This window comes from Hyla sarda, chromosome 3 (genome assembly GCF_029499605.1).
Source record: "Hyla sarda isolate aHylSar1 chromosome 3, aHylSar1.hap1, whole genome shotgun sequence".
Taxonomy (NCBI): domain Eukaryota; kingdom Metazoa; phylum Chordata; class Amphibia; order Anura; family Hylidae; genus Hyla; species Hyla sarda.
The window spans coordinates 352,392,224-352,416,711 of record NC_079191.1 but is presented as its reverse complement, the minus strand read 5'-3'; the positions used below and the strand labels follow the sequence as shown (position 1 = coordinate 352,416,711).

General features: G+C 40.8%; 1 long non-coding RNA gene across 2 annotated transcripts; it reads left to right on the top strand.

Moving 5' to 3' along the window:
• The first annotated feature begins 4,575 nt into the window (after positions 1–4,575).
• On the top strand, positions 4,576–22,350 carry LOC130360814 (uncharacterized). Of its 2 annotated transcripts, XR_008890808.1 has the most exons (4): positions 4,576–4,751; positions 12,416–12,530; positions 19,949–20,167; positions 21,538–22,350. It is a non-coding gene; the product is annotated as an uncharacterized LOC130360814 (long non-coding RNA). The 2 variants fall into 2 exon arrangements; XR_008890807.1 differs by having other exon boundaries at positions 19,949–22,350.
• The last annotated feature ends 2,138 nt before the right edge of the window (positions 22,351–24,488 follow it).

The window sequence follows — 24,488 nt, the reverse complement described above, 5'->3', positions numbered from 1 at the left end:
CGGATCTCTGTTGGTATCGACGGTTCTGCCCCCCCCCCCCTCCCCCCTCGGTATCTTCTTCGGAGGGGTCTCCTTTGTCCTTAAAAAGGAGCCTGGAATCGATTGTAGTATCCCCCTTCTGAACCGGAAGACATTGAATCTTGTGAATTGGCACGGCTGCCATAGTGCTCTTGTTGATAGGGATAGAATTCTTGCCATTTATATACGCGGTTGTGTATGTAGTCTTCAGCGTCTAGGACAAACTTATCTCACTTCTTTTTTTCAGATTCTTTACAGTGAGTTAATAGGATATTGTTAACTTTCTCTTTCAAGGAATTAAGTTCTTCAAGGTTCAGACCGTCCTTGAGTTTCAATGCTGGTGATTTTTTCTTGTGTGGTTATTATTTCTTTCTGTAGAAATTCGACTGTAAGGGTGATAATGTCCAAGGAGCACTTATTTAATATTTTTTCAAAGATCTCGCAATATTGCTTATTATCATGAAAGATCATTGGACGTAGACGGACTCTTAAGCCTCTAGGAATTCTTTCAACTTTTAGATATTCTGTTAAAGTAGCGCAGTGAAATTCCAGGTTCACTAAATGCTTGGATTCTTTCTCATAATCACGTGTGCGGAACTCAAATGTTGGTACTTAAAGAAAGTCTCTTGGGAGACTGGTTTTGGAAATGATGGTAGCCGTATCTTCGGCAGTATAGCAGAAGGTGTTGGTTGTCATCTAGGAGGTGCCCATATAGGGAAACACATTCAATAATGAGAAATATGGCACTCTCCTAATTTAATGGTGCACAAGTAGGCTCCCAAGCCATAAATACTAGGTAGAAAAACTCGGCACTCCAATAGAATTAGGTATAACTTGAAATTTATTTTGCAATCTTTAGAATCTTTTGGTCCAATCCCTGGACCTTCCTCAGAGTTTCTAAAATTAATATATACAGGAAAATAATGAATATGACAAAATAATGTAAGATAGACAATGTAAATCCAGACACAGCTATCAAATAATAGATTTTTCAGTCCTAATTAACAATGGATCATAACAAATAAAACATAATAGTGATAAGAGAATATATATGAAAAAAAAATATATATATATATATACATATATATATATATATATATATATATATATATATATATATGTCATGTGGATCACATCATAAGCCAGGGTTACCAGGGAAATAAATAGATCATGCTTGGAGAAAGATTACTTACAGGTCATAGGATTAGTGTATGGTATAACTTTGTAGATGTAAATAATGAATATAATCATTCTGGAACACCGGCAAAGTAATGAGAGAACATCAATTGTTATATACATGTAACATTACATAAGAGTTCCACTTGGGGGCAAGGAGAGCACGGCCACAGGAGAAATATCTAATGGTTATACATATAAGGAAAATAGCGTACTGGATCCAGAGTAGATGGTCATAGGTAATGCAGTATATGTATTATAAAACAAAGAAGGGAGTTCATACTTACAGATTGCTGCGGAGGTGTGAATATACAGAGGTAAACGGCTTCATGCCGGGAGAAAGGTATAAAGAGCGCAGTCTATGGCTGCTGGTGGGTGACTAGATGACTAGCATGGTTCCGTCTTATACAGGATCCCGGCCGGAAGTGCGGGAATCCCCTTTCCGGTATGCCGCGGCATTCGGCAGGGGACATTCTAAATAGTATAGGAGTAAACAGAGTAAGATAGAAGATACGAATGTAAGAGGAGCAAGTAGAAAAGAGAATAGTAGAAAAGTAAAAAGATAAAGAAGTATGAAAGATGAGGGGAACAGGATGTAAGACGATACCTGTGTCGGGAATGAGGTGTGAAACGCAGTATGCGTTCCAGCTGGTAAAAGGCTGTATGTGACAGGAAGTAATGGTCTGATGAGAATCTGAATGGAGGTGTGGAGCGCATAGTGCATGTAGGGAAAGGTCCTGGGACATAAGAGTGTATGAAAAAAAGGGGTGTAACAGATATAAAGAAAGAGATATGAAAGTAATCAGGATAAGGTGGATAAAAAAGACTGTAAAAATGATAAAAAATGATTAAAAAAAATACTATAAGAAAATATTTCAAAAAGATGGAAGAATGTAATGTATGAGGACTAATAGATAGTAAAGCAAAGAAAAAGGAGAATTGAATAAAGAAGAAGAAGAGACGAGGGAAGGAAAAGTGGAAAAAAATGGAAAGAAAAGTTTTTTTTAAAGAAAAGTAATGTTACATGTATATAACAATTGATGTTCTCTCATTACTTTGCCGGTGTTCTAGGATGGTTATATTCATTATTTACATGTACAAAGTTATACCATACACTAATCCTATGACCTGTAAGTACTCTTTCTCCAAGCATGATCTATTTATTTCCCTGGTAACCCTGGCTTATGATGTCATCCACATGACATTATATATATATATATATATATATATATATATATTTTTTTTTTTTTTTTTTTTTTTTCATATACATTCTTTTATCCCTATTATGTTTTATTTGTTATGATCCATTGTTAATTAGGATTGAAAAATCCATTATTTGATAGCTGTGTCTGGATTTACATTGTCTATCTTACATTATTTTGTCATATTCATTATTTTCCTGTATATATTAATTTTAGAAACTCTGAGGAAGGTCCAGGGATTGGACCGAAACGTCAGATTCTAAAGATTGCAAAATAAATTTCAAGTTATACCTAATTCTATTGGAGTACCGAGTTTTTCTACCTAGTATTTATGGCTTGGGAGCCTACTTGTGCACCATTAAATTAGGAGAGTGCCATATTTCTCATTATTGAATGTGTTTCCCTATATGGGCACCTCCTAGATGACAACCAACACCTTCTGCTATACTGCCGAAGATACGGCTACCATCATTTCCAAAACCAGTCTCCCAAGAGACTTTCTTCAAGTACCAACATTTGAGTTCCGCACACGTGATTATGAGAAAGAATCCAAGCATTTAGTGAACCTGGAATTTCACTGCGCTACTTTAACAGAATATCTAAAAGTTGAAAGAATTCCTAGAGGCTTAAGAGTCCGTCTATGTCCAATGATCTTTCATGATAATAAGCAATATTGCGGGATCTTTGAAAAAATATTAAATAAGTGCTCCTTGGACATTATCACCCTTACAGTCGAATTCCTACAGAAAGAAATAATAACCACACAAGAAAAAATCACCAGCATTGAAACCCAACTCAAGGACCTTGAAGAACTTAATTCTTTGAAAGAGAAAGTTAACAATATCCTATTAACTCACCGTAAAGATTCTGAAAAAAAGAAGCGAGATAAGTTCGTCCGAGACACTGAAGACTACATACACAACCGTGTAGATAAACGGCAAGAATTCTATCCCTATCAACAAGGGTACTATGGCAGCCGTGCCAATTCACAAGATTCAATGTCTTCCGGTTCAGAAGGGGGATACTACAATCGATTCCAGTCTCCTTTTTTAGTACAAAGGAGACCCCTCCGAAGAAGATACAGAGGGGGGGGGGGTCAGAACCGTCGATACCAACAGAGATCCGATCCAGACCAGATCCCAGGTAAGGAGAGCATGGCCACACCCACATTGGTAGTTAATATTTCATCAAGAAGCCTCAGTCCAGCTGAAATTAAATAACCCCTTAATTGTACTGTCGTCGTGTTCTGGTACAGAACGTGCTTCTGTACAATTCCTAAAGTCCCCTCAGGCAGAGTCCCTCAAGTCCACAGGGCTCTCCTGCAGGATCCCCCTAGGCCATTATTATGACTTCTATTGTACATTAATTCTGTATGTTTATTTCAGGTATTATACAGTGAATATGAGCTATGTACAAAGGTTGTTATGGTATTTAAACTGTATAAGACCTTCCTAAGGTCATGTGATATGATCATGTGTTATGTGATCACCTGATACCCAGAGTTCCAGAGGCACAGGTAACCACAGGCAACCAGCTACCAATGGACTTTAGTCCTGCCCCCTGATATATAAAGGGCTGTAGTCTCCACACTAGGTCTCTTGATTCCTGGACAGTAAAGCACAAGTCCTGTACAAGTTCAGCCCAGTACAGCTAGGCCAAAGCCTACAAGTCTGCAGCCACTTCTAATCTGTAAGTCTCATCTATGTCTACAAGTCAAGTCTCTACTGTCCCTACCAAAGTCATAACAGTAACACAGTGGCCTGCATCATCATCATTACCACTACAAGTCCAAGCAAGCCTGAGAGGTTCCCAGTGTCCCGGTCACCTCTGTGGAAGAAACGTTATACTGCCTTCTTCAGTAAAGTTCCAGTTGCATCAAAACCTGCATTGGACTCTTTTAATATATGCCGTTTCTGGGTTGGTTGTAGGCGGTGTCCTACACCAAACAACCACATCCTGGTGTCACGAACACTAGGGGTTAACAAAATTTTGTCCCAGGGGTTAATACCATCTGGCCCCACCACCTACACCGCTACATCCCATGGTCCCACCATACACCGTGGGCCACCACACTGTAATCATAATGAAAATGAACCCTATATGTAAATATATTCAAAATCAGTATATCTGTAAATATTAGATGTGTAGATAAATATAAATTATATATATATAGAGCCAAGGCAAGTGCTCTCTATCACCCAAAGTGCAAGAAAAAGTGAAAACGTGTCACACTAAAAAAAGTGCACAAAGATGCGGTCTATCGCTAAGCCCTTCTCCAACAGGAGAGAGGCCCCCCAACAAACCTACCCTTCACCTCCGGGCCAAAAGGCACCTGCAAGGATCCAGGTCCGATGGGTATGTTGATGATTTACATTGAAATATTCTAACTAACATATAATACATTTATATACAAGAGCTTCCAATCCGCAGGCCACAGTTTCCAATAGGCTGCTTTAGGCTAAGCCAGTGGTTTTATCACAAGTGGACTGACTTTGAGAGATAGACTTTGCAGCTTCCTATACAAAGGTGTTTTCATTGCTCTTTCTTTTTATGCCAATGCATTGCTTTCTTCCGCTAGTAACAATATTAGCTGTAGTCTGAAGTGAACATGTTGTATATCCTATAGGCAGTGCCTGATCTTCGTCCTTACATGCAGATTTAAGCTTACTCTACTTGCACTGAAATCACCCGAGATGAAATCATTATGGTCGGCAGCAGAGAGCAGCAGTCTTGTGCCATGTGTTCTCACTCGGAGAAGAAATAGGAAGAATTTCTTCCCTGACCTTAGATGTGTCCTAACCACATCAGTTTATGTGATTTCCATTTCTGCACCTGGATTGCAATTCTATGCTTCATCTGTTTATGCAAACGACTTACAAACAGCTTACATCCACTGCTTTAGAGCAGATCTCTTTTTGATTTGGTCCTTTTCTGCTAAACATGCAGATTAAACAAGGGCCTTCTGATAAAGATAATTACAAGAGGACTACGTATTAACTTTACATTATTAAAGAAAGACCCAAATCTCCCTTTGCAAGCTGTTCCTGGGATTAGCAAATAATAACTTTCATTTAGGATAATTGTCATTTGAATTGCTTGGGTTTATGCTTTGCTTTTGATAATTACAATGTATTCTTGGCTCTGGAGGATGCCGAAATCTAATTAATCAGGTATTTTGTCAGGTACCAATAAGAGATATCAATTTCAAGGGAATGAACGGGATTGTAACGCTGCCATGTGGACTCAACTCTGGGAAAGACATTTTCTTTCTAGATGATATTAGTAAAACACTGGCTCGTGTGCTCTGGATACATAGTGACATCGCCATTCGCATTAATGGGGTCTCAGTCTGAAGTCCTGTAGTGGCCTATACAACGCTTATTCTGTAATTACCCATCATTGCCCAAATTGAAATACATTGATTAGCAATCATTTTGTCTCAATTCCCAAAGGCTACATTGTAATTGGTTTTACTGGTCTATGGACATGAGTAATGGTTAGTAATCGAAATTAATTCATTTGCAATGAATATATTAATTCATTACAAGGGTGCATATGGTACCATCTAGGAAAAAGCCTGCATCATAAAACTGAATTAAACAGAATAGACCTGACTGTGTCAAGTAATCAACCTTTAAGACAGTCTCCAAGGATGGTGGCTTATATTGGAAAGAGATCAGAGGCTGTTAATAAGCAAAGATCTGTACTGAGATACCGGAGCAGAAAAACATCAACCAATTGTCCACATAAAAAAGCTACTCACAGAATACCCAGATCTCTAGATACAAAGTTCTTCAGAAGATAGGCCATGGTTGACTGCACAAAGGGTCAAGTGAGATCAGAAGCCAATGGTCAAGAAACATGTATGAAACTAACAAGGAATAGGACATGGCATGCCCTGGGGACTTTGGAAAAAATGTAATAAAAGGGATCAACAAGCCACGTGTACGAAAATATCAGGTTCATAGACGGAAAAATGTAAAAAAACATATGCGTTTCAGGAGACAGATATAAAAATGGTTCTTACTTTGTAAAAGTAATAAGGAAAAAAAATAAAAAATATATATATATATATATATATATATATATATATATATATATATATTTGGAATTGGACATTTGTACCCTGCAGTGAACAATGTAAAAAACAAAATGCACAATTGCAATTTTAATGCATTATATTGTACATAATATTTTACCATTAAAAATCCTGGTAAGATCTTAAACATTAACTAATTACTTATAATGAAAATACATCTGTTGATTATACTTTTGTTATCCGTTATTTTATTGTTTTGTCTTTCGTGAAGTAAAATAAAAAGACATTTTAAAACAAAAAAATAAAACTTATCCTGCAAAAACAAGTCATCATATGGCTCGGTTCATGTGGTGTCCCAGCACCAAAGGCTGTCCTGTGGGTTGCGGATCTGCGGCACAGAGGTTGGGCCCGCTAAATGACTGACTGCTGTGTTTCAATTGTTCAAGCACTTTATCAAATGTTTATTATATTTTCCGTATGCACTGTTATATGTTATTTATCTGTGTTGTGCCTTTAAGAACTGAGGAGCAGTGTAAGCCATGTGACCCTGCCTGCCCAATGGGAACCCCTAAATTGTTAGCTACAGTATATAGTGTAGTGAGGGAGAAGTTGCCGCAGTTCAGTGCTAGTCACTGTTGAGAGCAGAGCTCCAGTGTGGTAAAGGAGTGAGTTGTGTGTGGAGAAGCTCTGAGGGAAGTCCAAAACAAATCTCTTCTCAAGTCTTATCCAGCCATTCTGCAAGAGATCCCCCATACAGAGGAAATTCAAGCCCTGGCGGAGAAAGTCACAGGACCTTGTCAGAACCCTAGCGGCCTGAAAAATCTTCAGTCTCATATCAAGTCAGAATTAATTGCATGGGTGAAAAGCACCATAAGTCCCAGCAAGGCAACAGGGCTCCCAAGAGGTTACACTGCATCCTCTCCACTCAGCACCATACTGTTGGCGTGTAATAACATCTGCACCCTGCTCAGCAAAAGGCAGTTATCTGTAACTAGACGTCTGTGTTTTTCTTTACTGCCTGTGTCTTGCCCAGGAGAAACTGTCTCCAACCTCGGACCGCGTATAGGCTAACGGTGCCCTGGCGTCACAAAGTGATCAGGTATTCCTTACACCCCTGTGGCACAAGATTGATAGAAAAATAAATAAGTAATGGCTTAAAAAGTGTGTGAAGAACAGACATACTTGTGACACAAGGGGGGTTTGCTCCTGAAGACTGCTGTCAGTGGCATAAAAGCTCAGGACGTTCAAAGAGGTGGGTGACAGGTTGGTCCACATGAATTGGCCTGGTCGTTAAGGTCAAAATGGGCTTGGTCCTTAACCCCTTAAGGACCACGGGCATATGGGTACGCCCTTGCTCGCTGGTACTTAAGGAACAAGGGGCGTACCATATACGCCTGTGGGAATTTCCGTCCCCGCCGCATGTTGGGCGGGGACCGGACAGGGATGACTGCTGATATCTATCAGGAGGCATCCCGTGCCAATGCCCAGGGGGGTCCTGAGACCCCCCATGGTGGTTAATTCACACCGGCGATTTGCGGTGATTCCGGGTCATACGGGTCTCCGCTGACCCAGTGACCCAGAAAATAAGGGTGATTGGGGGTGTCCAAGACACCCCTGGTCCCCCTGAAGGGATATGATTTAGGTGGCAGGGGTGATCAGAAGCGACGACCAATAGAAGATTGGGGGTGGGGGTTAACGTTCGGTTCCCCCGCTCTGCCCACCCACTGTTGTCCGGGCAGAGCAGGGGAACCGACGGTGACCGCCTCCGGAGGTCACTTACCCTCGGCGACGATCCTCGGCGGTGGCGATCCTCTGCGGCGGCGATGACGTGCGGCAGGCTCCATGGATCTTACGGAAGCTGGTGAGTAGTTGCCTAGCAACATCTGGAGGGCTACAGTTTGAGACCACTATACAGGGGTCTCTAAACTGTAGCCCTCCAGTTGTTTCAAAACAACAACTCCCAGCATGCCCACACAGCAGTTTTCTGTCTGGGCATGCTTGGATTTGTAGTTTTGCAACATCTGGAAGGCCACAGTTTGGAGATCACTGTGCAGTGGTCTCTAAACTGTAGCCCTCCAGATGTTGCCAAACTGCAAATCCCAGCATGCCCAAACAGCAAACAGCTGTCTCGGCATGCTGAGAGTTTTAGTTGCGTACCTCCAGCTGTTGCATAACTACATCTCCCAGCATGAACTTTGGCGATCAGTACATGCTGGGAGTTGTAGTTTTGCAACAGCTGGAGGCACACTGGATGGAAAATACTGAGCTAGGTAACAGAACCTAACTGAAGGTTTTCCAACCAATGTGCCTCCAGCTGTTGCAAAAGTGCAACTCCCAGCATGCACAGTCTGTCAGTGCATACTGGGAGTTGTAGTTTTGCAACAGCCGGAGGTTGCCTCCCCCCCCCCCCCCATGTGAATGCACAGGGTACATTCACACAGACGGGTTTACAGTGAGTTTCCTGCTTCAAGTTTGAGCTGCTGCAAATTTTCTGCCACAGCACAGACTATTAGCGGGAAACTCACCGTAAACCCGCTCGTGTGAATGTACCCTAAAAACACTACACTACACTAACACAAAATAAAGGGTAAAACACTACATATATACCCCCTTACACTGTCCCCCCCCCCCCAATAAAAATTAAAAACTTATCGTACAGCAGTGTTTCCAAAACGGAGCCTCCAGCTGTTGCAAAACAACAACTCCCAGCATTTTCGGACAGCCACTGACTGTCCAGACATGCTGGGAATTTAGAAACAGCTGGAGGCACCCTGTTTGGGAATCACTGTCGTAGAATACCCCTATGTCCACCCCTATGTAATCCCTAATTTAGTCCTCAAATGCGCATGGTGCTCTCTCACTTCAGAGCCCTGTCGTATTTCAAGGAAACAGTTTAGGGCCACATATGGTGTATTACCGTACTCAGGAGAAATTGCACTACAAATTTTGGGGGCTTTTTCTCCTTATACCCCTTATGAAAAGGAAAAGTTGGGGTCTACACCAGCCTGTTAGTGTAAAAAAATTAAAAAACAATTACACTAACATGCTGGTGTTGCCTCATACTTTTTATTTTCACAAGAGGTAAAAGGAAACAAAGACCCCCAAAATTTGTAACGCAATTTCTCCTGAGTATGGGAATACCCCATATGTGGGCGTAAAATGCTCTACGGATGCACAAAAAGGCTCAGGAGTGAGAGCGCACTATGTACATTTGATGCCTAAATTGGTGATTTGCACAAGGGTGGCTGATTTTACAGCGGTTCTGACATAAACGCAAAAAAATAAATACCCACATGTGACCCAATTTTGGAAACTACACCTCTCATGGAACATAGAAGGGGTATAGTGAGCCTTAACACCCCACAAGTGTTTGATGAATTTTCATTAAAGTATGATGGGAATATGAAAAAAAAAAAGTTTTCACTAAAATGCTGGTGTTACCCCATATATGGATGTAAAGTGCTCTGTGGGCAAACTACAATGCTCAGAAGAGAAAGAGCGCCATTGGGCTTTTGGAGAGAAAATTTGTCCAGAATTGAAGGCCACGTGTGTTTACAAAGCCCCCATATTGCCAGCACAATGGACTTCCCCCACATGTGACCCCATTTTGGAAACTACACCTCTCACAGAATTTAATGAGGGGTGCAATGAGCATTTATGCCCCACAGGTGTCTGACAGATTTTTGGAACAGTGGTCCGTGAAAATGAAAAATTTTATTTTTCATTTGCACGGCCCACTGTTCTAAAGATCTGTCAAACGCAAGTGGGGTGTAAATGCTCACTGCACCCCTTATTAAATTCTGTGGTGGGGTGTAGTTTCCAAAATGGGGCCACATGTGGGGGGGGTCCACTGTTCTGGCAACACGGAGGGCTTTGTAAACGCACATGGCCCCTGACTGATATTCTCTCTCCAAAAGCTCAATGACGCTCCTCCTCTTCTGAGCATTGTAGTGCGCCAGCAGAGCACTGGACATCCACACATGGGGTATTTCCATACTCACAAATTTTGGGGGGGAATTTTCTCCTATTACCCCTTGTAAAAATATAAACAAAAATTTTCATTTACACATCTGACTTTAACAAAAAGCCGTCAAACACCTGTGGGGTGTTGAGGCTAACTGTACCCCTTGTTACGTTCCTTGAGGGGTGTAGTTTCCAAAATAGTATGCATGTGGGTTTTTTATTGCTGTTCTGGCACCATATGTGCTTCCTAAATGTGACATGCCCCCAAAAACCATTTCAGCAAAAAAAAATTCCAAAAGCCAAATGTGACTCCTTCTCTTCTGAGCAATGTAGTTCACTCCGCAGACCATTTTACATCCTAACATGGGGTATCTCCATACTCAGAAGAGATAGGTATACAAATTTGGGGGGGGGGGACATTTTCTCCCATTACCCTTTGTAAAAATTTGATTTGTGAATTTGGGGGAAAAACTGCACTTTGGTAAAAAAAGAAATACATTTTCATTTACACATCCGACTTTAACGAAAAGTTGTCAAACACCTGTGGGGTGTTAAGGCTCACTGGACCCCTTGTTACGTGCCTTGAGGGGTGTAGTTTTCAAAATAGTATGCCATGTGGTGTTTTTCTTTTGCTGTACTGGTACAATAGCGGCTTCCTAAATGTGACATTCCCCCCAAAAACCATTTCAGCAAAATTCACTCTCCAAAATCCCATTATCGCTCCTTCCCTTCTGAGCCCTCTACTGTGCCTGCCGAACACTTGACATACACATATGAGGTATTTCTTTACTCGAGAGAAATTTGGTTAGAAATTTTTGGGGGGCTTTTTCTCCTATGACCCCTTGTAAAAATTCAAAAACTCGGTCTACAAGAACATGCGAGTGTACAAAATGAAGATTTTGAATTTTCTCCTTCATTTTGCTGCTATTCCTGTGAAAAACCTAAAGAGTTAACACACTTACTGAATGTCATTTTGAATACTTTGAGGGCTGCAGTTTCTATAACAGGGTCATTTGTGGGGTATTTCTAATATGAAGGCCCTTCAAATCCACTTCAAACTGGACTGGTCCCTGAAAAATTCCAATTTTGAAAATTTTGTGAAAAATTAGAAAATTGCTGCTGAACTTTGAAGCCCTCTGCTGTCTTCCAAAAGTAAAAACATGTCAACTTTATGATGACAACATAAAGTAGACATATTGTATATGTGAATCAATATATAATTAATTTGAAATGTGTATTTTCCTTGCAAGCAGAGAGCTTCAAAATTAGAAAAATGCAAAATTTAGAAAATTTTCATAAAATTTTGGCATTTTTCAAGAAATGATGCAAGTATCAACGAAAATTTACCACTAACATAAAGTAGAATATGTCACGAAGAAACAATCTCTGAATCAGAATGAAAAGTAAAAGCATCCCAGAGTTATTAATGCAGAAAGTGACAGTGGTCAGATGTGCAAAAAACACTCTGGTCCTTAACGTGAAAATGGGCTTGGTCCTTAAGGGGTTAAGGAATTAAAGTGTACCTATCAGATCCCACAAAAAAAAATCTATATGTTACTCAGTACCTAATCCTCAAGTACATGCAATTTTTATGCCTTTATCACCTATATTTATTATAAAAATCCCTCTTTTTATTAGCTCACAGTGTTAGAAATCCTCTCAGGGGAAGGGGGGGTGTCCCTCCTTGTGGCAGTGGGAAGTGATTGGTGTGTCTGCTCATGCAGCCTTGTCTATGCGTCATCTCTTGTCCATGACTCATGGACAAGCTGATGCTGCTGCAGGACTGGTTAGTGTCCCAGTAGGTATGGGGACCCCTAGTGGCAGAATTTTCAGGGTCTGTTTTCTTTTTTTAAATATTAAAAGTTTTTTAAACAATCATATTAAAGAAATGTCTTTAATTTTCTTCATTAACAATATATAACATTTTTGGATCTGACAGTGCCCATTTAATGCATATAAGATAAAAGACAAATATTATAAATATCCTGGATAAAAATGTATTCTACCATTTTTACAGCTCCTGTGCAGACTGATCTGTTGCCATAGTTATATGCTACAATCAAAACCTATACAGACTGATCCTACAGTCATACCCCCTCTAGCTCCTCCTACTTCTTACTAATATACTATAGGTAAGTTAACAAGATGTAGGGGACAGTTGGAAAGAATTATGATCTTTTTATTTATTCATGTATTTATTTATATAAGATGTGTTAGAGAAACAGAAAAATGCTGGACTTCAAAGTAGATTGTGGTGCATTGGCAATATATTGCCAATGCACCACAATCTACTTTGAAGTCCAGCATTTTTCTGCATCGATAATGTCCAGCATTGATAACATTCTTCACTTTCCGACATGTTTTCTAGTACTGATAAGACAACGTGGCCACTATATGTGAATGTGTTGTAAGAAAGTATCCTGCCAATGTTATAAAATGCACGCGGTCAGCAATCCCTTTATTCGGGGTGGTCCTTTCCTTTTTGGGTGCCTGTTTTCTTAGTTTGCTGCCTTTTGTTGACACTAGATGTTGTCCAGAAGACTTTCACTTCTACAACTAAGAGTAAATCTCCTGTCATAATTAGAAGTGGTAATCCGGCCTCACTCCCCCCCGAAAATTTCCTGTCTGACCAGATATTAGTGGATAAAACCCTAATTTTTTATGTTACAGTAGAATCAGCTTAATTTCAGCAGTTCACATTTAAAGCTCAGCTACAGGGGATGATGAAGCCTTAAATATGCATATGGGCAAGTCATTTGTAGTCATAAAGCATAGACTTTATATCAGCTTTCAGTCCGTTTATAAGGCTTGCATTTGTTTTATAGCTCACTAGCTTGCATGTATTAGGCTTACACTAATAGCCTACTTTTACACTAAAATCTTCTGTATATTAGAGTAGAATGCAAGTGAAGGTTTTTTTTATTTTTATATATATCTCATATACAAGACTGAAGCTTTGCAATATTATATTGACCTAAGTGACACATAGGCCTTCTAAATATACAAATGCATTTATAGTGTGTGAACTCAATTTTAATATACTGTATCTACAGAATCAATCTGTCAATAGTATCATGTTACCTGTTGGAGCCAACATTGGCCACACTAATATCATTTTGATGTGTTTTTATTATGGACTCAAATATAATGGAATGCAGTGGAATGTCATGGATGGAATGGGTGTTCCAGGAATGATCGTATATACTCGAGTATAAGCCGACCCGAATTTTACCCCAAAAACCGAGGAAAAGTTATTGACTCGACTATAAGCCTAGGGTGGGAAATACATCATCCCCCCATGTCATCATCCAGACCCCCGTCATTAACACCCCCTCATCATCATCACCCTGTCATTAACACCCCCATCATCATCCCCCCTTCATCATCACCACCTGTCAATCCCATCATCAGTGGTCTTCAACCTGCAGACCTCCAGATGTTGCAAAACTACAACTCCCAGCATGCCCGGACAGCCATCGGCTGTCCGGGCATGCTGGGTGTTGTAGTTTTGAAACTTCTGGAGGTCCGCAGGTTGAAGACCACTGCGGCCTTTGTCATCATCCAGACCCCCCCTCAGTTAGGGTGAGCTGGTCCAGACCATCTATGCTGCAGTGACGTTGCCTTGACGACGACGCACAGGGACGTTCATGCGCAACGTCCCTGTGCGTTGTCAAGGCAACGTCACTAGTCCTGGGCCGGGCCCAAAGCACGGAGGAGAGGCCCCCCCGGTGAAAATGGACAGCCAACAACGACTAATCCTCCCCATTGGACGGTCCCTGCAGCATAGATGTCCCGGACTAGCTCACCCTAACTTCCCGCCGAGGAGAGGAGAGTACAAAACAAAAGGGGGGGGGGGGGTGCTGGATGATGACGAAGGCCCGCGCAGTGGTCTTCAACCTGCGGACCTCCAGAGGTTTCAAAACTACAACACCCAGCATGCTGGGAGTTGTAGTTTTGCAACCTCTGGAGGTCCGCAGGTTGAAGACCACTGATGAAGGGATTGACAGGCGGAGAGTTCACTCGAGTATAAGCCGAGGGGGGCGTTTTCAGCACGAAAAATAGTGCTGAAAAACTCGGCTTATACTTGAGTATATACAGTAGTTCTTGTATGCGTATCATAGTCTCTACTTCAATGCATTGCTGAATATGTTCTTTTTACTATCTGCACAACCAGCTGGTGCTAGCAAATGTTGAGGATCTTAGGAGCATCTTAGGAGTCACTTAAATGGTTTCTCCCGGGAGCTTTTCCAGGATCCTGTACAGCAGGCATAGTGTACTGAGGATACAAAATGGAACCACTCTCACCTGTGGTCTAAAGGAGCAGTTAGTTCTGGCAAAGATAAAGAGTAGTACTGTACCACTCAATACTGTAGGGAGGCACAAAAGGGAAGAGCAGGGGGGTACACTGGCAACAAGCTCCGTTTCGCACACTTAAGTGCTTCGTCCGGCCATATGGCCGGACGAAGCACTTTGTGCGAAACGGAGCTTGTTGCCACTGTACCCCCCTGCTCTTCCCTTTTGTGGCCCCCAGGTATGTGAGTATGACTACTGGCATGAAATAAAGCCTGAAGTAAGAATTTACTGAGTACAGAGCCCTGGTCCTGTAATCCCCAGCAGGGGAATAGCCGCAGTGCCAAACGGACAAATTCTGTGTTTTTTGACTGTAGGGAGGCACTACTAGACAGCAAATCAGTACATGCGCTTCAATAATACAGGGGTTTTACCAGTGAAATACTCACTCTAATTGGTCAGATCTTGGTCAGATTTTCCTGCCACTCACATGAGCCACGGTTCTAGACCGTTTCTGGCATTGTATGTTGAGTATGGTTTCAAGTTATATTGGTTGGGAAGAGTCCACTGTAGGGAAAACTGGTGGTGGCTTTGTGTAATATTTTTACATGCTTTCTATTTATGATAAATATTTGTCACATATTTGAAAATACTCCCACTTTTTCATAACAAATGTATCTGTATTTCCTATCTATGTTGAAAGGGCAAGTCAACACAATAGATTTGCTGCAAGTAATTTCTTCAGCAAATCTGCAAAATGCAGCCATGAAATCCACACCAAGAAATCAGCATCACATAATGCAGATGTAGAAAAAAAACGTCAAAGAATGTGAAATCCACAATTGTAGATTTGTTGTGAATACATGAAACTCCAGAAGCTCTTAAAACATTCTAAAAAGCGGCATGGTTGTATGAATTGTCCAATTCCAAATCACAGACTATTTACTATATAATTCACAGAAAAATGTGTGATAATTTAGATAGGTCCTACATTTTGGATGTATTAATAAATGCTAAATATATAGGTTAGTTTTTTTTTAAACATTATTAGGAAATTAAATAATTTTAAATGTAATAATTTTATCAGGGTAAATATAATCTTTGCTCTAATAATAATAGTAATAATATTAATTATTATTATTAATTATTATTTTCAATATTATTTTTTTCACATTGAAAAATTCTCTTTTTTTTGCTCTTTTAGTTATATTATACAGTTGTCACAGTACAATTCTAAACAAGCATCATAGACTGTTGTTCTTTTTTCAAAAAAACAAAAAGTGCCCCCAAAATAATAAATATCCTGAAAAAACTGTCACAGAACCTGATTAAGGCCATGATTAAACGGCGGTATATCCACTCAGAAAATTTAGGGGTAGACATTCTGCAGACAGCAGGTGCTGGCAAAACATACTGGCACTAGGACCATTTGTCTCTGTCTCCATAGACAGCAATGCATTTCCGAGTGGATTCTGCAGAAAGAATTAAAATGTAAATTCTTTTTGTGGAGGATGGAATCGGAATTTCCATGGCAGATGTTACCGCTGTGGAAATTCTGCCATGTGAACATAGGCAAATACCGAATTTATCGGCGTATAACACGCATATTTTAGACTAAAATTTTTTGCTTAAAGTCTATCCGCGTTTTATACGCCGATAGACTGTTTCTGGCCCCGCAGAAGCCACTTTAGTTCAATTATTTAAAGTGGGCACGCACCGGCCTATAACACGCACCCTAATTTTTCCAAGGAAATTTGGGTAAAAAAGTTTTTTTTTACCCAATTATCCTAGTTAAAATGAGGGTGCGTGTGTGAGTGGGTATACCTCAATAAAACAGTTTCTGGCCCCGCAGAAGCCCCTTTAAATCATTGAACTGTGGGGCCAGAGTCCTGCCGCCGCCACCCAATTCCATCCCCAACCCCCGTTTTATAGTTACATGTCACTGTCCCTGTCACTGCCCGATTCCCTCCCCGTCCTTGGGTTGCATGTCCCGCCGATGCCCGATTCCCTCACCATCCTCGGGTTGCATGTCCCACCGATGCCCGATTCCCTCACCGTTCTCGGGTTGCATGTCCCGCCGATGCCCGATTCCATCCGGGTGACCGCACTCTTTATGATCCTGCAGCATTCTTATCTGTCACTGTGCGTCACGCACTGACTGACGAGTGATGTCGCGTTGAGGACGTCACTTGTGTGCAGCGCACAGTGACAGATAAGGGTGCTGCAGGACAATAAAGAGCGCGGTCACCAGGATAGAATCGGGCATCGGCCGGACATGCAACCCGAGGACAGTGAGGGAATCGGGCATCGGCGGGACATGCAACCAGAGGACGGTGAGGGAATCGGGCAGCGGCGGGACATGCAACCCAAGGACGGGGAGGGAATCGGGCAGTGACAGGGACAGTGACATGTAACTATAAAACGGGGGATAGGGGATGGAATCGTGTGGCGGCGGCAGGACTCTGGCCCCACAGTTCAATGATTTAAAGGGGCTTCTGCGGGGCCAGAAACTGTTTTATTGAGGTATACCCACTCACACACGCACCCTCATTTTAACAAGGATATTTGGGTAAAAAAAAACTTTTTTACCCAAATTTCCTTGGAAAAATGAGGGTGCGTGTTATAGACCGGTGCGTGGTATACCCTGATAAATACGGTAGTTACAAACCCCCATTATTAGCGCATCAGGGACAATTATTTTTATACAGATAGTTAAGCCCCCTTCCTAAATACTGTGAAAAACAGCAAGTTGGAAAGGAATTCAACTAAACAGAGACCCCACCTATAAGGCTATGTTCACACAGTAGAATTTCTGTGCAGAATTCTGCAGGAAAATTCAGCTCAGAAAGTCCATAAATTTTACTACACATTGAATTGAATGAGGATTCCGATGTCCCAATCAGACAGCAGAATTTCCACTGCGGAAAATCCACATCAGAAATTCTGCTTTCCAGATTAAATTTTGCAGAATTCCAGGTGGAATCCCATTGATCTCAATGGGGCTTTGAATTTTGTCAGAATTCTGTGTTTTGAGCACACAGAAATTCTGCTCAAATTCTACAGAAATTCTAAATTAGTAATTTGAGGCAGATCCAAGCAGAATTTCCATATGAAAATTCTGACAGGAATCCTTGTGGAATCAAAGTAAAGTCAATGGATTTTCCTGATGAGGATTATTTTCAGTAAGGAAATTCAGCAATGTGAACACAATCTTAGGCCATGTTCCCACTGCGGAATCTCTGGCTGGATTTCGTCTGGCCAGACATTCCGAGTGCGGCCAGCGCCAGCCAGTTGGCGCTAGGACCATGCAGACATTGCAGTCTCCATAGACAGCAATGTCTGCAGAGCAGAGATCCACCAGAACATTGAGAGAGTTCAGTGTTCTGGCAGAATTTTTCCAGAAGATTTTCCGGGTGGAAAGTCCGCCTGAAAAAATCCACAGTGTGCTCTGTGCAGCGGAATCCTATTGCAAGCAATGGAACTCTGCTGCACCAGAATTTCCCAGCGGAATTTCAAACTGGGATTCCACACCGAAATTCTGCAGTGTGAATCCGGCCTAGTCAGGGCCATTATGTACATCTTTGCTCCAAATCTGATGTTATTTATCATAACCAATATATTTAAAGAAATTATGACAAAATCACATATAAAATTAATTTCAATAAAATATAATAAATCATCCTATTTTCTAAACAAGCCCCATAAAAACGATAATTTACTCTGCTTAAAACACAACCTAATATATCTATGTTGACACAAAAATAAAGTAAGTGATGGCTGCTAGAAGTTTCTTTAATGCTGCTCAGCATTTGAAACAAACTGTTCTGAACACTGGAGTCGGCACTGGGAGCACGTGATGTCATAGCCACGCCCCCATTACATCATGCCCCACCCCCTCAATGCAAGTTTATGGGAGGGGGCGTGGCAGCTGTCACGCCCCCTCCCATAGACTTGCATTGAGGGGGCGGGGTGTGACATCGCTGAGCAGCGGAGTACCCCTTTAAGTCAAGGCAAGCAAACAAAAACTTCAGTTAAGCTTTTTTCTACTAAATGTTCCAACATATGCTCCCTATTACTAAATATCATGAATTTTGGGATTTACCCCTAAGAATGTTGTTTTTCCTGAATAGACCAGTTGTTGAAGCTTTCACCCCTGTTTTGTTAGGTTGTTCTGTATCTGTTCTCTTTTACATACCGTATTTTTCGCCATATACGACGCTCCGGCATATAAGACGCACCCAATTTTAAAGGAGGAAAATCTAGAATACAATGTAAAGTATAGGTCAGTGATGTTCAACCAGCGGACCTCCAGATGTTTCAAAACTACAACTCCCAGCATGCCCGGACAGCCGTTGGCTGTCCGGGCATGCCAGGAGTTGTAGTTTTGCAACATCTGGAGATCCGCAGGTTGAAGACCACTGGAATACTCACGTGTCCCCGCCGCTCCTGACCCGTCACCGCTCATCACCACTGCCCTGGATGTCACCCTCCATCGCTGTCGCTGCGTCCCCGTCGCTCCGGAACGTCTCTGCTGCCTGGTATCCTCGCTCTCCATCGCCGCCATCACGTCGCTACGCATGCTGCTCCTATTGGATGACGGGACGGCGTGCGCAACGACGTGATGACGACGAAGGAGATCGCCGGCCATGCAAGGGATCACGGCACGGAGCAGACACCGAGGAGGCAGGTAAGATCCCACCCGGTGTCCTGTAAACTGTTAGGGACGCCGCGATTTCACCGCGGCGGTCCCGAACATCCCAACTGAGCAGCCGGGTTAGTGTCACTTTCGCTTCAGACGCGGTGGTCAGCTTTGATCGCCGCGTCTGAAGGGTTAATACAGGGCATCACCGCGATCGGTGATGTCCTGTATTAGCCGCGGGTCCCGGCCGTTGATGGCCGCAGGGAGCACCGCGATAGGACAGGGTTTTAATGTGTATTTGCCGTATAAAAATACGGTACTTTAGATGACATACAATATGGAAGTAGTCATAAGCCAAGCCTATGAAGAATGAATACATACAGAGACATCCTGTGGATATTTTATTACAAGTTATTTTGAGGCTATTATGTACAGTAAAGCGTTCTCCTCTATAATAAATCTGGCACACTTCTTGCCTTTGCTCTGTGCGTATCAAACAATTCTGTTCATGTCTTGCTTGGAGCATAAATCATTTAAGGGATATCTTGATATCTGCTCATCAGATAAGATTATCTGGGATTAGACTAATCAGTAAATGTTTCTCTGCTCATTATTTTCCAGGGAAGATTTTAAGTCGATTCTCCAGCTGAAAGATTATTAATCTCCTAAAGAGCATAAACATAAAAAAAAAAAAAAATCACTTTTTGCTCTAATTTTCTACCCACGACCCTCATTAATGGCACACGCATGCAGCCCTGCTCCCTGGAGGGTTGGATGACACTTTTGCTGTGCTTGTTGACCCACCAGATGGTCCATGATCATAAATGATGTAGACGCTTTGTAAGTATGAGCAGTTGTTACAACACCTTTTTATTAGTTCCTCGTGGCTTTCCTTTAGGTTGGTAAGTAATCTCCAGTGGCCGAGTAGCCATCAATGATATGCACCCCAGCTTTTGATCCCATTTTTTTTTTCTTTTTATCTACAGACCTCAATTGAATCTGTAAACAGACATTGATTTGTCCCTAATGACCTCATCCTGTGATTATTATCATGATCTGATTTCATTACCAAAAAAAGAGGGAAAGAGTCTTGAGCCTATTGGCACTTTAATTTAATTTATAGCTGATACTTTGTCTTCTTATTAAGATGACCCCGAATAGTCAGAATGTAAAGAATTCATATAATTTATTCTCCTTATCTATTGCCTTGAGATCTTAATCTTAACATCTCACTACAAAATCTAATTATAAAACTCTAATAAAAATCCATCCAAGTGATAGCTTCCATTATTAAAGGTACGTATCACTAAGCATACAGCAGTGCTTCAAATTTTATAGGGGGGAATTTATCATTGATGTAGTACCTATATTTTAGTTTCTTTTTTGCCATTTGAAACTTTTTTTTACATATTTATTATATATTTGGGCCATTTTTGAGTACATTTGCACCATGCTCAACAGTTTTGATTTCTTATAGCTGTTGGGGTCATGGCTTAAAGTTTTTAAGACATATTCATTAGTGGCTTTTTGGAAAGCTGCAAAAGTTTTGCACAACCCCACTCCACTCAATGGCAAAAAAGTGACGTGAAAAAATTTGCTAAATTTATAAAATATTTCGCGACAATATGCATAAAAAAAATTCCCTACATAGTATATACACTGCTCTATTTACTGAGTTTTCAGTTGATTTACAATATACTATAGTATATTCTGTTTATTTATGTTTATTTTATATTCTAAATACTCTTGTTCAGTGATATAGTAAGAAAAAAGAGTGGTAGAGAGGCTCCTATTGACCTGGCAACCTGAGACTCGAGCTGCCTAAATAACACCTATACCCCGGTGCCAAAAAATGTGATATAGAATACAGAAATTGGGGCTCAGAGTCGTGAATGTTAGGAGAACGTATGTTTATTTCAGTATATAATGTATAAAGTTAGTATACTTGTGAACTGTGAATCACAGGGCCCTTGTGAATCAACAGAAACACAAAATGGTTGTTCAATGGTTAATACAATAAAATTAAATTCATGGCAAATAAAAAGGGTTAATACAATAAAATGTGGCTTTTAAAATACATAAAATAATCCTTTAAATAAGTGTCCACACATCTACCTATAGATTTCTGTAATAAACATACTTGTTATTTGATGCTTTTAGGTTGGTAATTCTAACGTGTGATGGTTTTTCTTCATAAACTATTCTTGTAGAGTGGCGTTAGTCTATGCATGACCAAACCGGGCTGTTAGAGGACAAATAAATATGAAAACCGATGGAGAAAAACAATGGATAAAAAGACGCGTATGATTAAACGGTTAAGGACACTAATTAAAAACCTGATTTGAAAAAGGCAATTTTCTGCATAGGGTCTGGGTTGCCAATTGACCCAGTTTATGAAATAAGACTTTAGGCCAGGACAGCATTACATCCATCACCAGGCACGCTGGTGCTTAATTGTAAACCTGTTTTTTATGCTAAGTATTTGTACTCCCTAATTTGCTCATATAAATACTTGCATGTCTATTGCTCATTAAGCAAATTGGGGCAAAACGAGACATCTTAAAACAGCTTAATTTGCATAAGCTGATCTAGGTCCTGCAAATAGAGAGGCTTATGCAAATTAATTTTTGCTGTAAATGTAAATGCCCTATTTTTGGTTTACTTGGTGTATTTTCCTTTATTATGTCATGGTGAACGGTAAATAATAGTTTTTAGGCAGAGTACATTTTATGTTGATATTTACCATTAGTGAACGCTACAGTTATTCTTTAGTCATTTTATGATAATAAATTCTTTGCTGACGCTGGGATTTGAGTCATAATCATTAACAGATGATGAATGTTGGCACTTGGAAGCAATGTAAAACAGGCATGCCAATGATTTATTGTTGCCTACTACAGTATTTAGCTATTATTTTCTTTAAGTAATAAATGCATACTGTTGCTAGTGGATTTAATGGAATCTTTATTTTCACACTATTTGAAGGAACAAAACCAACATTTCATGGGACAAATTATTGATACCGCTAGATGTGTATTCAGTGCTGTAGTGTCTGTAACATTGCATAATTGTACATTACTGTATTGAACCTGCTATATAGAATTTTTAAATAGTAGTACATAAAGTCCATTGTACTTTTCATGAATTAACTGAATTTATGAATGGGGATTTAGAAAGAATGACAAAAATTCATTTAGGGTCATCAACAATCATCAGTCTGTTAAATTCACAGGTTTAAAAGGAGAGCTGAAGAGCAGTGACATGGCACGACTACTACACAATAAGCAGGTGTTATCACATACAGGTCTAAGTATTCCCTTGGTTTTCACCCAGTTTAAGTATTCCACTGGTTTTTACCCTTTATCCCACTCCAGGATGCAGAAGCTTAACTGCAGGGAAGATACCAGGTCGCTACTACAAGAGTGGTCCCGGTTAAGTGGCTGCTGGCCAGGAAGGAAGGCCAGAACACCCTGGTGCCGAGAACCGGGGATACAGCAAGAGGGGTGAGCTGATGCTGTAGATAGTGATAGCGCAGCAAACAGAGACTGATGAACCAGAGTTGAGTAGGCATTAAAAGCACAGGTTAGTAGCTCAGAAGCAGCCAGGTGGTATTAGTTAGCTCAGAATACAGGGGAATGGTCGACAGTCCAGATCATACACAGGAGGGCAAAAAGGTAGAAGAGGATCAGGCAGAGAAGTAATCAGGAAACAGGCTTATGTCAGGTACACTGGAACACGGGAACAATGCAGACAAGCACCTTTGCTTTAGAAAGCTACAATTTTGCTCAGGCATCAGGGAACGGGTGGAGCAGAAGTTTATAGGCCTTTCACAAAAATGGACCTATGGGTGGAGGATTAACTTTGACAATATGCACATTTGATTTGTAAGTAATTACAGGAATCTTTGTTTTCCCACCCACTAATAATATAAAATGAATCTTTTATTTCATGCCTTTGAAAATTATTATGAACATCAACCCACTTGTCTCATCAGTATGTAACCAACAAATGAGAATGTATAAAGTGCCACTGCAACACTGCAAACATGAACGTAAAGGGATGGTGTGGCTGCAGTCCACACCTATCACTGAACACACAAACACATTGGTCTAACACATTATACAGTGATGTCACAGTACACGGATAATATACAATGTGTTGTCACAGTACTGGGATAATATACACAGAGATGTCACAGTACAGGAATAATATACACTGTGATGCCACAGTACAGGGATAATATACACAGTGATGTCTCAGTACAAGGATAATACACACAGTGATGTCACAGTACAGGGATAATATATACGGTGATGTCACAGTACAGGCATAATACACACAGTGATGTCCTAGTACAGGGATAATATACACAGTGATGTCACAGTACAGGGATAATACACAGTGATGTCACAGTACAGGCATAATATACACAGTGATGTCACAGTACAGGGATAATATACACAGTGATGTCACAGTACATGGACAATGTACACACAGTGATGTCACAGTACAGGGATAATACACACAGTGATGTCGCAGTACAGGGATAATACACAGTGATGTCACAGTACAGGGATAATATATACTGTGATGCCACAGTACAGGGATAATATACACGGTGATGTCACAGTACAGGGATAATATACACAGTGATGTCCCAGTACAGGGATAATATACACAGTGATGTCACAGTACAGGGATAATACACAGTGATGTCACAGTACAGGCATAATATACACGGTGATGTCACAGTACAGGGATAATATACACAGTGATGTCACAGTACAGGGATGATATACACAGTGATGTCCCAGTACAGGGATAATATACACAGTGATGTCACAGTACAGGGATAATATACACAGTGATGTCACAGTACAGGGATAATACACACAGTGATGTCACAGTACAGGGATAATACACAGTGATGTCACAGTACAGGGATAATATACACTGTGATGCCACAGTACAGGGATAATATACATGGTGATGTCACAGTACAGAGATAATGTACACAGTGATGTCCCAGTACAGGGATAATATACACAGTGATGTCACAGTACAGGGATAATACACAGTGATGTCACAGTATAGGCATAATATACACGGTGATGTCACAGTACAGGGATAATATACACAGTGATGTCACAGTACAGGGATA